Source organism: Magallana gigas, chromosome 1, assembly GCF_963853765.1.
Source record: "Magallana gigas chromosome 1, xbMagGiga1.1, whole genome shotgun sequence".
Taxonomy (NCBI): Eukaryota; Metazoa; Mollusca; class Bivalvia; order Ostreida; family Ostreidae; genus Magallana; species Magallana gigas.
Genome location: NC_088853.1, coordinates 68,081,275 through 68,093,610, shown reverse-complemented (window position 1 = coordinate 68,093,610; position 12,336 = coordinate 68,081,275).

The following is a 12,336-nucleotide window of genomic DNA, read 5'->3' as shown; positions in this document are numbered from 1 at the left end:
ATTAAGTCAGCATCTGTAAGTATTCGACCTAAAGAAAAAATGCATTTGCTAAATAGGTCGGAATATCGACCACAGAACTAACAAAATGACGATTTTAAACGAAACTATTGATAATCAAGCTTCAAATTGTTTGTTAGTAACTCGAGTCATTTTAAAAATTGATTATACATAAAACATGCCCTTGCGTATCAAATAATCTGAGAGACAAAAACTCCATATGCATGTGATAAAGGCATATTACTATAAAAGTATGAAGAGTGGACGATAGAAAAAAAAGTCAACACCTTAATTATAACAATTTTTTGTTGGGTTACTATTAATGTATTTTCCTAGTAAAGTATCTATGTGATATGTATATAAACTTTAAGAATTGACCCATCGGTTTGGTTATTTAAAAGGGAAGGATCTGGCGATCTGAATTTTCTTCAATACGCCAAGCAAATGAAACTTTAATTAGATATTTTTAAGTTCTAAATTACGGATTGGTTGTATTTTACAGAACCAGTATTATTTTCAGTTCGTGACATTTTCTGAGAATTTAAATGAAACTAACCGATTTTCAACGAACAAAAATTAAAAAACACCTTGATCTGCCCCAGCCATTCTTTTGCTTCGGACAGGGTCTGCCTACCCAAAACACTAACATTCAGATAAGTACGCAAATATTTATTCGAAAAAATTTCTAATCAAGATTTTGTATTTAAAAGTCACCGAAATACTCATATTTTGGAAAATTGTTTATTTAGATAGAAACATTTTAAAAGGAGACATCAGAATTAAGTTTATACTTCTAAAAATGCATTCTAAAGGGTGCATATCAAAATTTGCTTTTATCTAATCGGAAAACAACTGTATGTAACTGGATACAAGAAGAAAATTAAAGATTTTAAAATCAAAACATCGTTATTGATTAATTTGAAATAGGTTACACTGAGAAGTCCAAGACATATAGAATACTACACTGTTGTTTTGATCTCGGCCCTGGTATCAGGCCAAGCGGTTGGTATCGGCCCAAGCCCAAAGGGTGCGGGCCGATACCATATGAGGGCTGATACCTGAACAGTGTGATGTTGTTTATATCATATATCTAAAATCAAAGACTTTTAATCAAATTCAAATTCAATATGAGGAATATAATTTATCATGAAGAAGCTACAATATTCATTTTTTTCAGATTTACAAAACTGGCTTTCATTTCTTTTTATATGTGTTAAGATATGTAAGAGTTCTCGAACTTTGTTGACAAACCATCGTCGTTTGAAATACAGTACAATGTAGAGGGGAGTCTGTTGTCTGAAATGAAGCACTGTCTTCTAGAATTCAAAATTATCGAGAGAGAAACTTTAATCCTACGCAACTTCGTAATAAGTCATTTTTTTCATTTGGATTTCGTAAGTTTCTTGTCAGATTCCATTCATAAAAACCACCCTGCTATAGCCAGAACGTTCAGAATCCCGTCCATTACTTAACCAATTAAATGTAACAATCTAAACTCTGGATTTCTACGATTTAGTCTCGTTACATCTTTCGCAGTATCCTCCAAAATTTAAATGCTGATTGATTTTAATTAAACGTGCTATTGTTCTAAATACACAACCGTAGTGTAGGTTACCTCCCCTTACTTAGATACACGTCGCTTTTTGGCGCTAGTTTTGACTCATTAATTTTCAATTATCAGCAATAAATAAAAATATTTAGACGTGTAAGATGATGTTTATATAAATTATTTGTTATTTTATCGTTATTTCACAAACTAGTTTTAATCAAAGCAGAGCTATTTAGGAATTACCAATTTTATTTTGAGGGCCACACACCTTGACGACGGGCTGAGACAGAAAAAATATCAGCCCCAAAGATGATACAGCCCTAGCTTTTGGTTGCTATCTCACCGTGTCCAAAGCACGAGAATCAGGGCTGATACACGACAAGGTATATGATTTAAGACATATGCATGCCTCAGCGGAACTACATTGACCGCGCGACATGTTGCTGATTGCAAAATAGCGAATGCATTGGTTATACATGTATTTCTTTTTTATGTAGGGGCGGTGGTCAGTATTCAAATACAGCTGTACTTTGGAATTAAATAAGGGGTATTTTGACGGATTAAGTTAAGGTAAAACAGTATACATTTACGTGCATATTGTAAGATGTATCACAAGTGATACATTATTTTTCTTGTGAAATTAAATAACACTTGTGTAACAAGTTTACACAAATCTCTAGCATCTTTCTTTTTGTTTAACCTTTTGAAGAAAAAAACCTAGCTAAGCATACATGCTATTACTGATTCATCTCAGAGGAATAGAGATATTTACTTATTTGTTGCCATCCACGTCTTTCTCTTCGTTAACAATGTTCAGGGTTTTTATGTCACAATCCACCTCAATTAAATGATATCTGGGAACATAGAAACAATGTTTAAAAAGAACATAAGACTTTGGTGGTCAGTTTTATTAGTAAAATACTGAAAGAACACGTACCAATGACGTCAAAACTGTCAAATTATGTATAACAGCATTTCTATAATAAATGTTCAATAAAATGATGATTTTGTGAAAAGTTTCAAAGAGGTACATCAATATTCCCACACTTAATTTTACAAATTTCAGCTTTTTTCAACGACCATGTATTGTTTGATGTTGCACATGTGCTAAACGGCGGGGCCGAAATGAAAAAAACATATATATGTGTTAAAGCAGAATATTGTGCCCTAAATGATATAATGCTGCATATTTTATTATTTCAAACTTGAATTTTGTGGAAATTTTAACGCACATCATGATGTTTTGCTGCTTTAGCTCTTTTAAGGATCCATTTCTATTAAACAGCAACTATCAATGGTGTCTAAACTCCTTTACTTCAATCCATTGTAAAGAATGGTTGCATAAATTTTAGAAAAGACGTATTGTTTTATGCCATTGACTTTGGCAAAATTTTTGTAATTTAATTTTCTAAAAGTTCCTGGAAATTTCTAAGTATTAACGTCTTATTTACACCGCTTCTTGAATATAATTTGCAAAGTACTCTCAAAGTTTCTCCCGTACGGCTGTAAATGTTTTATTAATGAGTAAAGAAAGAGGCTTGGTAGAACATTTACTTGAACCTGCTAAGTATCTATGTTTAGGTTTAGGTATCCGCTATAAGTAAGTTCATTCCAATTTTTGTTTGGCTGTTGGAAGTATTGATTCTATATGAACTTTAATAATGTCCTTCTTAGAAAGCGAGCTATGAGTATACGTTGGAGTGTCGCTTGCAGAATTACATCAATGTTCTTCTAATATGCCATTTATAAAACGAGCCTTATGAACACAGACATTGTTGTAACCTGCTTTGACTTCAGGGACCAGTAAAAACTGGTCATGTTATCAATTTATTCTTTTTTCACTTCTGAAGTATCAAATATAGATGGTTTTCACATGCTCCGCATTAACCGCTAAATTTGAACATGCATGGAACACTTTTTATCAATTCTGACAACGTGGCAAGTTCTTCTTTATTATTGGTTGGGTGTATTCTGCTACAGATTTCATAACATTATAATGTCAGATGACATATCGGGATATTTTCTAATACGTGATTAAAATATGACGTATGAGGAGACACCTCCTCAAAAATGACGTTTTTTGCGACCATATCGTAAATAAGAACACGTTTTATTGACGAAACAGGTACATGTATTAATTTGTATCACGATAGTTTCTTTGAGAACAGTTTCCAGTGACTATCTGCGCTTGTATTCTTTTTAAAGTTTAGGGTAGAAATGAGAGTAAAAAGCCAGGTTTTGTAAAAAAAAAAACCTGATAGTATATGCTTATTGTGACCCTGACCCTAACCCTGATATTGATCAGAAGAATTTGTATGATATCGAACTCCAAAAATTGTATCATTTTATCTATGTAGTTGCTTTAATAATATCACTAAAATTCGAAACAAAAAACGTCGTCGTCGTCTCTCTCTCTCTCTCTCTCTCTCTCTCTCTCTCTCTCAATGTTGTATGTTTGGAATGTTTTATACAGTATAATAAATATCTACTTATGGCATGATCAATGTATATTTAGAATTACTGCAAACTACAGATATTACCTAAAAATATCATTATAGGGCTACTATATTTGTTTTCTTTTATTTTTCTTGTAAATAAGGATCAAATATCTGACCTTAATTTAGTCCCTTTTTTGTTAAAATCAGTTTTTCTTCTACGTTAATGTTAATATCTTATTTTATTGTTCGTTGTGCATACATGTTATTGTCAAATAGCCATTTAACACGGAAGGGGACATTCATTCATACAAAGCGGAAAGAATGATATATAAACTAACAGCTTAACGTTTTCAGGCATCAAATGCAACAGATACCAATTTATACTACAGAATCATTTCTATGCAATTCATTACCAGTTTTGTCAATGGGTTAGTTTTAACTTATATGGGAATCGGGAGAGAGAATTAACATCACAGTCCTTAATTGGAATTGTAAACTATGTTCAAAATATATCATTATAAGTTTAAATTAATGTCAGCCAGTGATAACTGATATCTCCATGTACTCTGCTGCTGTATCTGTTCCAACTTCTTTCTTTCTTTGAAGTGTATCATATTTACTCTCAGTTGGTTTAACTTCCGAAACGTCGTAATTTCGTCCTAACGCTTGTCTTGAAGACATACATTTCCGTTTCAAAGTGTATAATGTAAATACAACCACTAATATTAACAAAACAGTAGTTGCTGCGATAAAGAGTGATACTGTATCAAATGTTGCTGAAAAAAGAAAATGAATTTTAATATCGAGACATAAAATCAATGTGTCCTATCATTTAAGTATTACATGTATTAACCATTATGAAAATACAATGAAAACGTTTTTATTATTAACATTATTATAATTTAGCTTATACTAGCACACTTTGTTATATTAATCACACCTTGCATTTTAAGTTTTACAAATATTTTTCTGCGTATCAACTCTCACCTTCAGCAGGTAGTTCAGTTTCACAAAAATCACCAGAGCGAGATTTAATACACTCTAAACAGAAGCCATTTATAGGATTGCATAATTTATGTAGACAGTGTTTACTACAAGAAGCGTTACAGTTTGGTCCATAACGCGTGCAAGGGCATTCTGGAAAAAAGAAAGTAATAACGTAAGACTAACGTAAGTTTTCGTTTCCCTTTGTTAGGTACTGTAGACATGTATTGATGAGACTCAACCTTACACCAGAGCAAACCCCAACTAAACCCAGCTTTTGGGGCTTACTTGGGTTTACTTTGGGTCTGCTTTTTGAAAAAAATGTGTCTACTCAGGGTTCACTTTGGGTTTACTCCGGGTTTGCTTTTGGTGCTTTTGGGGTTGACTATTCCCATCATTTATCTTTTCCTTATTATGCCTGTAAAGCCTGTTCTTGCATATTCCTACACATGTAGCGTCTTCTTTCAGGGGCATACTTCTGATCGGGGTTTTATTCTCAGTGTACACTCTGCAGCTTCTCAGGGTTTACTCAGGGTTTACTCTGAGTCTACTCAAGTAAATTCAGAGTAAACCCCGAGTAAATTGCTAGCTAAAATATTAAATATGCAGCTTGTTGAATGTACATTTTAAAATAATATCAATAAAGAATTAATGCCTGATTCACAGTATTAGAACAAATATCATTCAATCACTAGACTTCAGTTGAAAAGGAATCATAGATATGATCCCAAGACGATTATAAAAAAAAGCTGATGTTTAGAACGATTATGGCTGTTAACGCGCCAATGCAATTATGAGCGTAATAATTTTAATCTGTTGAATTGCTGTAGCTTTGATCTTTATTATTCAAAATCCCTTTTTTAAAGAATGTTTGTAATTTTTTTGTCTTCTTTCACATTGTTGGAATTTGTTATTTTTGCAATTTTTTACATTAACAATTATTTGGGACAACTATTCGTTTCAGTATTTGCAATAAACATGTTAATCTGATTGTATAGATAATATCATATTTATTTGACATGTTGGTATTTATAATTAGATAAATCGGATAATGTTTGGTTCGGCAAAATTGTATAACTTTCTCCTGTAGAAATAGAGAATGTGCAGTACTAAAGGAGATCTGATGGTGAAACAACACTTTAGTAATGATTCACAATAAAATTATATCGTGTTGATTAATCCGTTGCATAAAATAATGCCATAAATCTTTTAACATTACACTCACGTTGGTCACATTTATGACCCGTCCAACCAGAGGAACAGCCACTCTGACAAGTACATTAATATGGTCACAGGGCAACTTATTAAAGCAGTTTACACAATGTAAAGAGCACGTTCTGCTAAACAAACCCTTGTTACACTCTTAAAATATGAAATATAAAAAAAATCAAATCCTTTTACACAGAATATAGGCTTTTTCAATGAAAAAATAGATATTTAAAACCATCAGAGAATAGTTAATATGTTTAGCATTACAGGAAAAAATAAGTATTCAGTTCCACGTACAGTATTTGGCTCATACAAATACCAATACCTTTTTCACACATGTCACCTTTGAAGCCATCTTTACAGTCAAAACAATGTCCGATTTGAACATGGCAATTCCCATTTAAACAGTTATCTGGACATTTTGTGCATTTTTCACAATAATATCCGATATCACTACCTGTTTAAAAATATGCTTAAATGGTTCAAATGATACAGTCAAATAAAAGAAGTATGTAGATAAAAATACTAAACTTTTAAAACAATAAACTGTTGGTTACCTATGATATGTATTTCACAAATATTAATGTATGCAAACGCAGATATATCCGGGAAGTATGTTTCATTCCGTGAATTAAATAGCGTCACGTAGCGACCGGAAGTTACACAATCCATATTAATAGTGTTATTCAGTGGTTGTTCTATGTCGTGTTGATAACACAGAGTCCCTGATCTCCAGTCTGGTGTTTCTGATACATACACAGATATTCCCGCCAACGTATCACCCTCTGTGAAATAAATGATTTGAAATAATAAACTGAAATAATTGTTGCTTAGAAAAAAATGTAATTCAAAATAGCATATTTGTAACATTGGTTACCCTATATAAAAATAATCGACACAATTGTGTTCCCTGTCTTAACAGCTTTTCATGCCACAATATTAGATATATAAAAATGAGGTTTGCTAGATTGATTTTACACAGTGGATGTTAGCAAACATGAAAATCTATTGATTTAGAACAATGTTGCAACCTGTATGATGCGGGTATGCGATGCATTTTTTTTATATCTTTATACGCTTAAGGATTGCAAACAATTGGACTGTTTTGAGAAATAGAATTATTCATGATTACGTACTTAAAATGAGATAACTGAGACTTCATGAACAATTATTAGTTTCAACACTTTCATAATGACACAAATATTGTCTCATGCACTGAGTAAAAATAAAACTAAGCCTACCTTTACAGGTTAGAGAGGTTCTTTGTTCTGAAGCACACTGCTTCAAGATCTGTGAACAATCGCGTAAAACTGCTTCATTTCCATCACATTCATAATATTGATTTGCAAATGAAATAGAAGGTGTGTTTACTGAACGGGGCGATACATCAACTTCATCTCTACAAGTTTGTAAAGTTAAACAGTCAGGGAAGTAGGAAACAAACGCAGTAAGTATATTTCCATTATGATGCAACATAACGTTGATTCAGAAATAAAAACAGTCTTTAAATGATATGTTGTAAAGAATGCGGCAATCTACAAGACTGGCTTCTAAAGAAGGATAAGATGTTGGTAACTTACGGTAAAAATCCCCAATTCAAGCATACAACTTGACCCACATCTTGAGTGAATTCGTTGTAGCATAGATATCCACCATTAGACTCTGTTTGAACAGTGTTGCTAGATGTTCCGTCGCTATAAATACCAGAAACAGAACTCTCCATTGGTTTAGCATTGGTTCCTACTGTTTCCAAAAATGTGAAAAATGATATTAATCTGAATATTCATATCAATTAGTATGCATTAAGTTAAGAAAAATGTTTGGTTCAAATCAAATAAAGATTGTTTTATGTATGTTGATATTTTGCTTATTAAAAAGTCAAAGAGTATTTCGTAAACGATTAAAACAAAACGTAGCCCAATCTCTAATCTGAAATACTTACAGCCTCCATGTACGAAGGAAATAGCAGCAATGTTTTTTTCTTCCCCTAAGTCCACGGTAAGCCACGCCTCTTTCTGACCGGAAGCAGTTAGTGAACACTTTAACAGGTCTGTACTGTGGTCACCATCCACAGCGAGGCTGGGGTCAAAGTCCTTGTTGTTGTATCTCTTACTCACCGCCACCGTCTTATTGAGAGAAAGGTTTTCTAATAGAACGAATAATCTGCTTTTTACAATACATCTTTTAACATTGCGTATTGTGTAGCATGAAGCAAATTAATGCACTTTAGCGCTGTATATCAATTATAAATTTTAAAGGTGTTGTATGATTTCTATTCAGAACTGTTGAAGTTATAATGTATAAATCTAAAAATTCTTACCGTATTCATCAGCCCGTTGTATTGATATCAAATATAGTACACCAATAGAGAAGATGCAGATATAATCCATTATGTATACATAAAACACCAGAAGTTGAGTATGTGTCCAACGTAAGTCAGGTCTTTACAACACGACTGTAGATATACCGACAGGTTTAATTTTACTTTTGAAAACTTTTACCTCAAACGCATGTTTTGGTTGGCTAGACTCGGTATGAACTATGAATACTTACATAAGGAAACAAAAGAACAACTACATTCATATTAAAAAGAGAAAAGGTATAGTTTATTTTCATATTAAAATGAGAAAAGGTATAGTTTATTTTCAATTTCTTCAATTTATATTTTTGTAGCAATTGCTTTTATGAAATATTTATCGAGCTAGTGACGTTATATCATGGTTTGTGTCAAAAACTCATCTTTGTAAAATAAAAAGATTGACCTCTTTACTAACTACAGAATTATGATTCATGATTTAATGATTTAAGATGTAAATTCAATAAATCCGTGTAATATTATTCATTGGTACTAAAACAAGCATAGAATTGATGGAAAGCAGTGTATTATAATACAACCTAACAAATGCAAGTCCAATGAAAAAGTGCAATTATTTTTACATGTTTTTCATTACCCTTAGTAACATATATTCATAGAAATGTAATTTGAAAACAGAAAATTAAATACATTTGACGTATTTGAGTTGTTGGTCGGTGTGTTATATAAATATTATTGAAATCCTAGTAGTTCAAAACCCGACGGACACAATGCATGAAAAAGATTAATTCCTGGGAGGCAGCCTCTGTTCTAGGCGTTAAGAGTTCCAAAAATATATATAATTTAACTAAGCTTTCTCTTACGATTAATTTGATGTTTAAACTTATAAGCTTTCAAATTTTCACATTAAAAGAAAATTGAAATCGTGTTTAAATTGATTGCATTTACTGGTCTTATTTCTAATTTTGTTGTTGTTGTTTTGATTTTATCAGCTTTTGTACTCAATATACAATGTATCCAAAGAAGGTATTTCCATTCCTTTGTCGACATTAAGATTACAACAATACAGTCACTATAAATTGTATTAATATGCATTCATTACTAAAATGTTTGTTTCCTTATATAAAGAAAATGAGATAATTTTGTATTTACATAATCATTTTAACCCAGACAAAAAAAAAGAATTACACAAATGTTTGACAAATTAGACATATGTTTCAATATCATTCTAACCAAGAAAAAATGAACATTTCAAATGTTAATTGGCAATAGTCCAATTCAACCAAATTTTGATTGAGCAAAGTGAAATATACGTTCAATTTTAAATGAGTTTATCTCTTTGTGCGCTGTTTTGAATGTACCATTTGGATAATTTGTAATTATAAAGTAATAAGGAAAAATTAAATTGCAGCCAATAAATCATGTACACTTTTAATTCTTAAAAGATACTTGACCATATTGAACGTGGTTTTTTTTTTAATTTGAAATCATAATTTCAATATTGTTAATGTATATATTACATTTTTCAATCACTTTGCAACCATTATTTAAATAATTATAAGAAGACTTGAATGACTTTAATTATAAATTATTACTGTTACAACTTTTGAAATATATTGTTCAATTTGTAACTACCATTGTAACGCGATATCTTTTGAAATTAATATTTTTCCCTCTTTCAAATAATATTGAAATGGAACTGTTCGTCCGTTTACAGAGTTTTAAAATTTGTTTACCCATTTTAAACTTTTAACTTGTGTTGTTTTTAATTAAGGTGGCTCTATACACCACTTTTTGATAACGCAGTACGCAAAAAAGTAAATCTGGAAACATGCATTTCCGGTACTGACTGATTTAAACTGAGGTGAATTGTATGGGAACCGCTATTTTGAAAAATTTGTTAAATGGATAGATTTAATTTGATAATTGGAAAATTCATTACTTACAAGTAATGTGGTATGTGACACCTTCACGTTGTGTGGTATTATTTATCGAAATAAACAATAAAATCAAGTATAAATTTTTAAAGAGTTTCTTTAGCATCATCGATATGTTACACCGTAGCGCAGTGGGTTAGTGGGTTCACTACAAACCAGTAGGTCATGAGTTCGATTCCCGTTGAGAACAATACATTTTTTAACTTTTCAAAAATTTTTAAAACGTATTTTTTGGTTGAATACCGTGAAAGAAAATTCTAAACAGGTAAAAATATTTCAATTATAATATACTTTAATGCATTTTTAATATCGACACCTAACGGGGATGAGAGGGTTGCTTTGAATTTCTCTCAGGTTGGGATACATAAATCCTATTAGCCTTGTCAATGTTCCCCTTTGTTTATTTGACTTAGTTTTGCACTAAAGCGAATATATTCACTAATACAGGGCAAAGTCTATAATGAAATATGCATGTATTTATCATTCCAACCTTATATTTAGGAAATTTTCTTCAACTCAGAAATGAAAAGTCCCCAAGGTGTTTGGGCCTTGGGACTTAGGAACGATAACCCTTACATGAGGAACTTTCATACCAAATAAAATTTAAAATATTTGTTGTGTTTATTTGCAAATGTTTTCATTCAATTTTTTATTTCACATTTATTAAAATACATTTTCTTATAACATCAAGCAACTTTTTCAGATGATTTGTCAACAGAGTAAGAAAATATGAAAAAATATGTTTTGGGGAAATACTAAAAAAATTGCAATAATAACATTTTTGAATGTTAAGAAGTGTTATTTTTTTTATGTGTCCGAAGGAAATATCCATCATATGACAAAATAATTTCTCTAAATTTGTTGATAGCTGTCTTTTAAAAAAATATTTTACAAAAACATGAAAAAACATTAAAAAATTCTTTAAAAATACCTATAGTATCCCTATCGTCATTTTAATATTTGATAAGTATATGTTTTGTGGTCTTCTATTGAAAATTGGAATAAACTGTGGGTGTATAGAGCCACCTTAAAACATAATCATGCATTGGACAACATTTTCGAAGTTGTTTGCACGAATGTCATCAAATACACAGAAATTATGAAATGAAATACTAAATGAAACTATTTTTACTTACTAGTATTGGTTTTGTTACTGATTGACTTTGAAAGCATACTGGGGTGTAACATTTCAAAGACGGCTTTTAGCGTGGTTTTAGAGAATCAAAATGTAACAAGTCACACCAAATTTACCTTTTATCAAAAACAACAATTTCCTTCACACAGAAAAGGACCGTGGCCTTTAGAAAATCAATATTCCACTCTGCATTATGATGTGTCTTTTTGATGTCAGTTTTTATCAATTGTCGAATGAAACGCAGACATATGATATGACAAAATCATTTAATTTCAAAATACATTGTTAATGTAACTAACTTTTTTTTTGATTTAATTATTTATGTTCAAATCAATGTAGTCAGAAGCGGTAGATGCAATTTCCATATATTCTGCTTCTGAACCCACTTTAAATTTGTCTTTTTCCACGTATTCTACTGTTGGATGTGTTTCAAATTTTCCTTCCTATTTTTTTTCTTTGAAGTGTTTTAACAGTTATTACTTGCGAAAAGTCAGTGATTTGTGCTGACGTTTGTCTTAAGGACATACGTTTCGGTTAGATTATGCACAGTGTGTATAAAAAACTTATATTGGTAAAACGGTAGTTGTTGCAGTTAAGACTGAAACGATATCAATGCTTGCTGAAAAGGAAAATATCTAAACATTTTTTTCAGTTTTTTTTAACCGATTTTATTCACATTTCTCTTAAAATCGCAATGTAGGTCGCATTCATTAACAATTTAAATATAAAATAAAGTTGTACATTTTGAATTAATCTTATTTAATATTGTATAC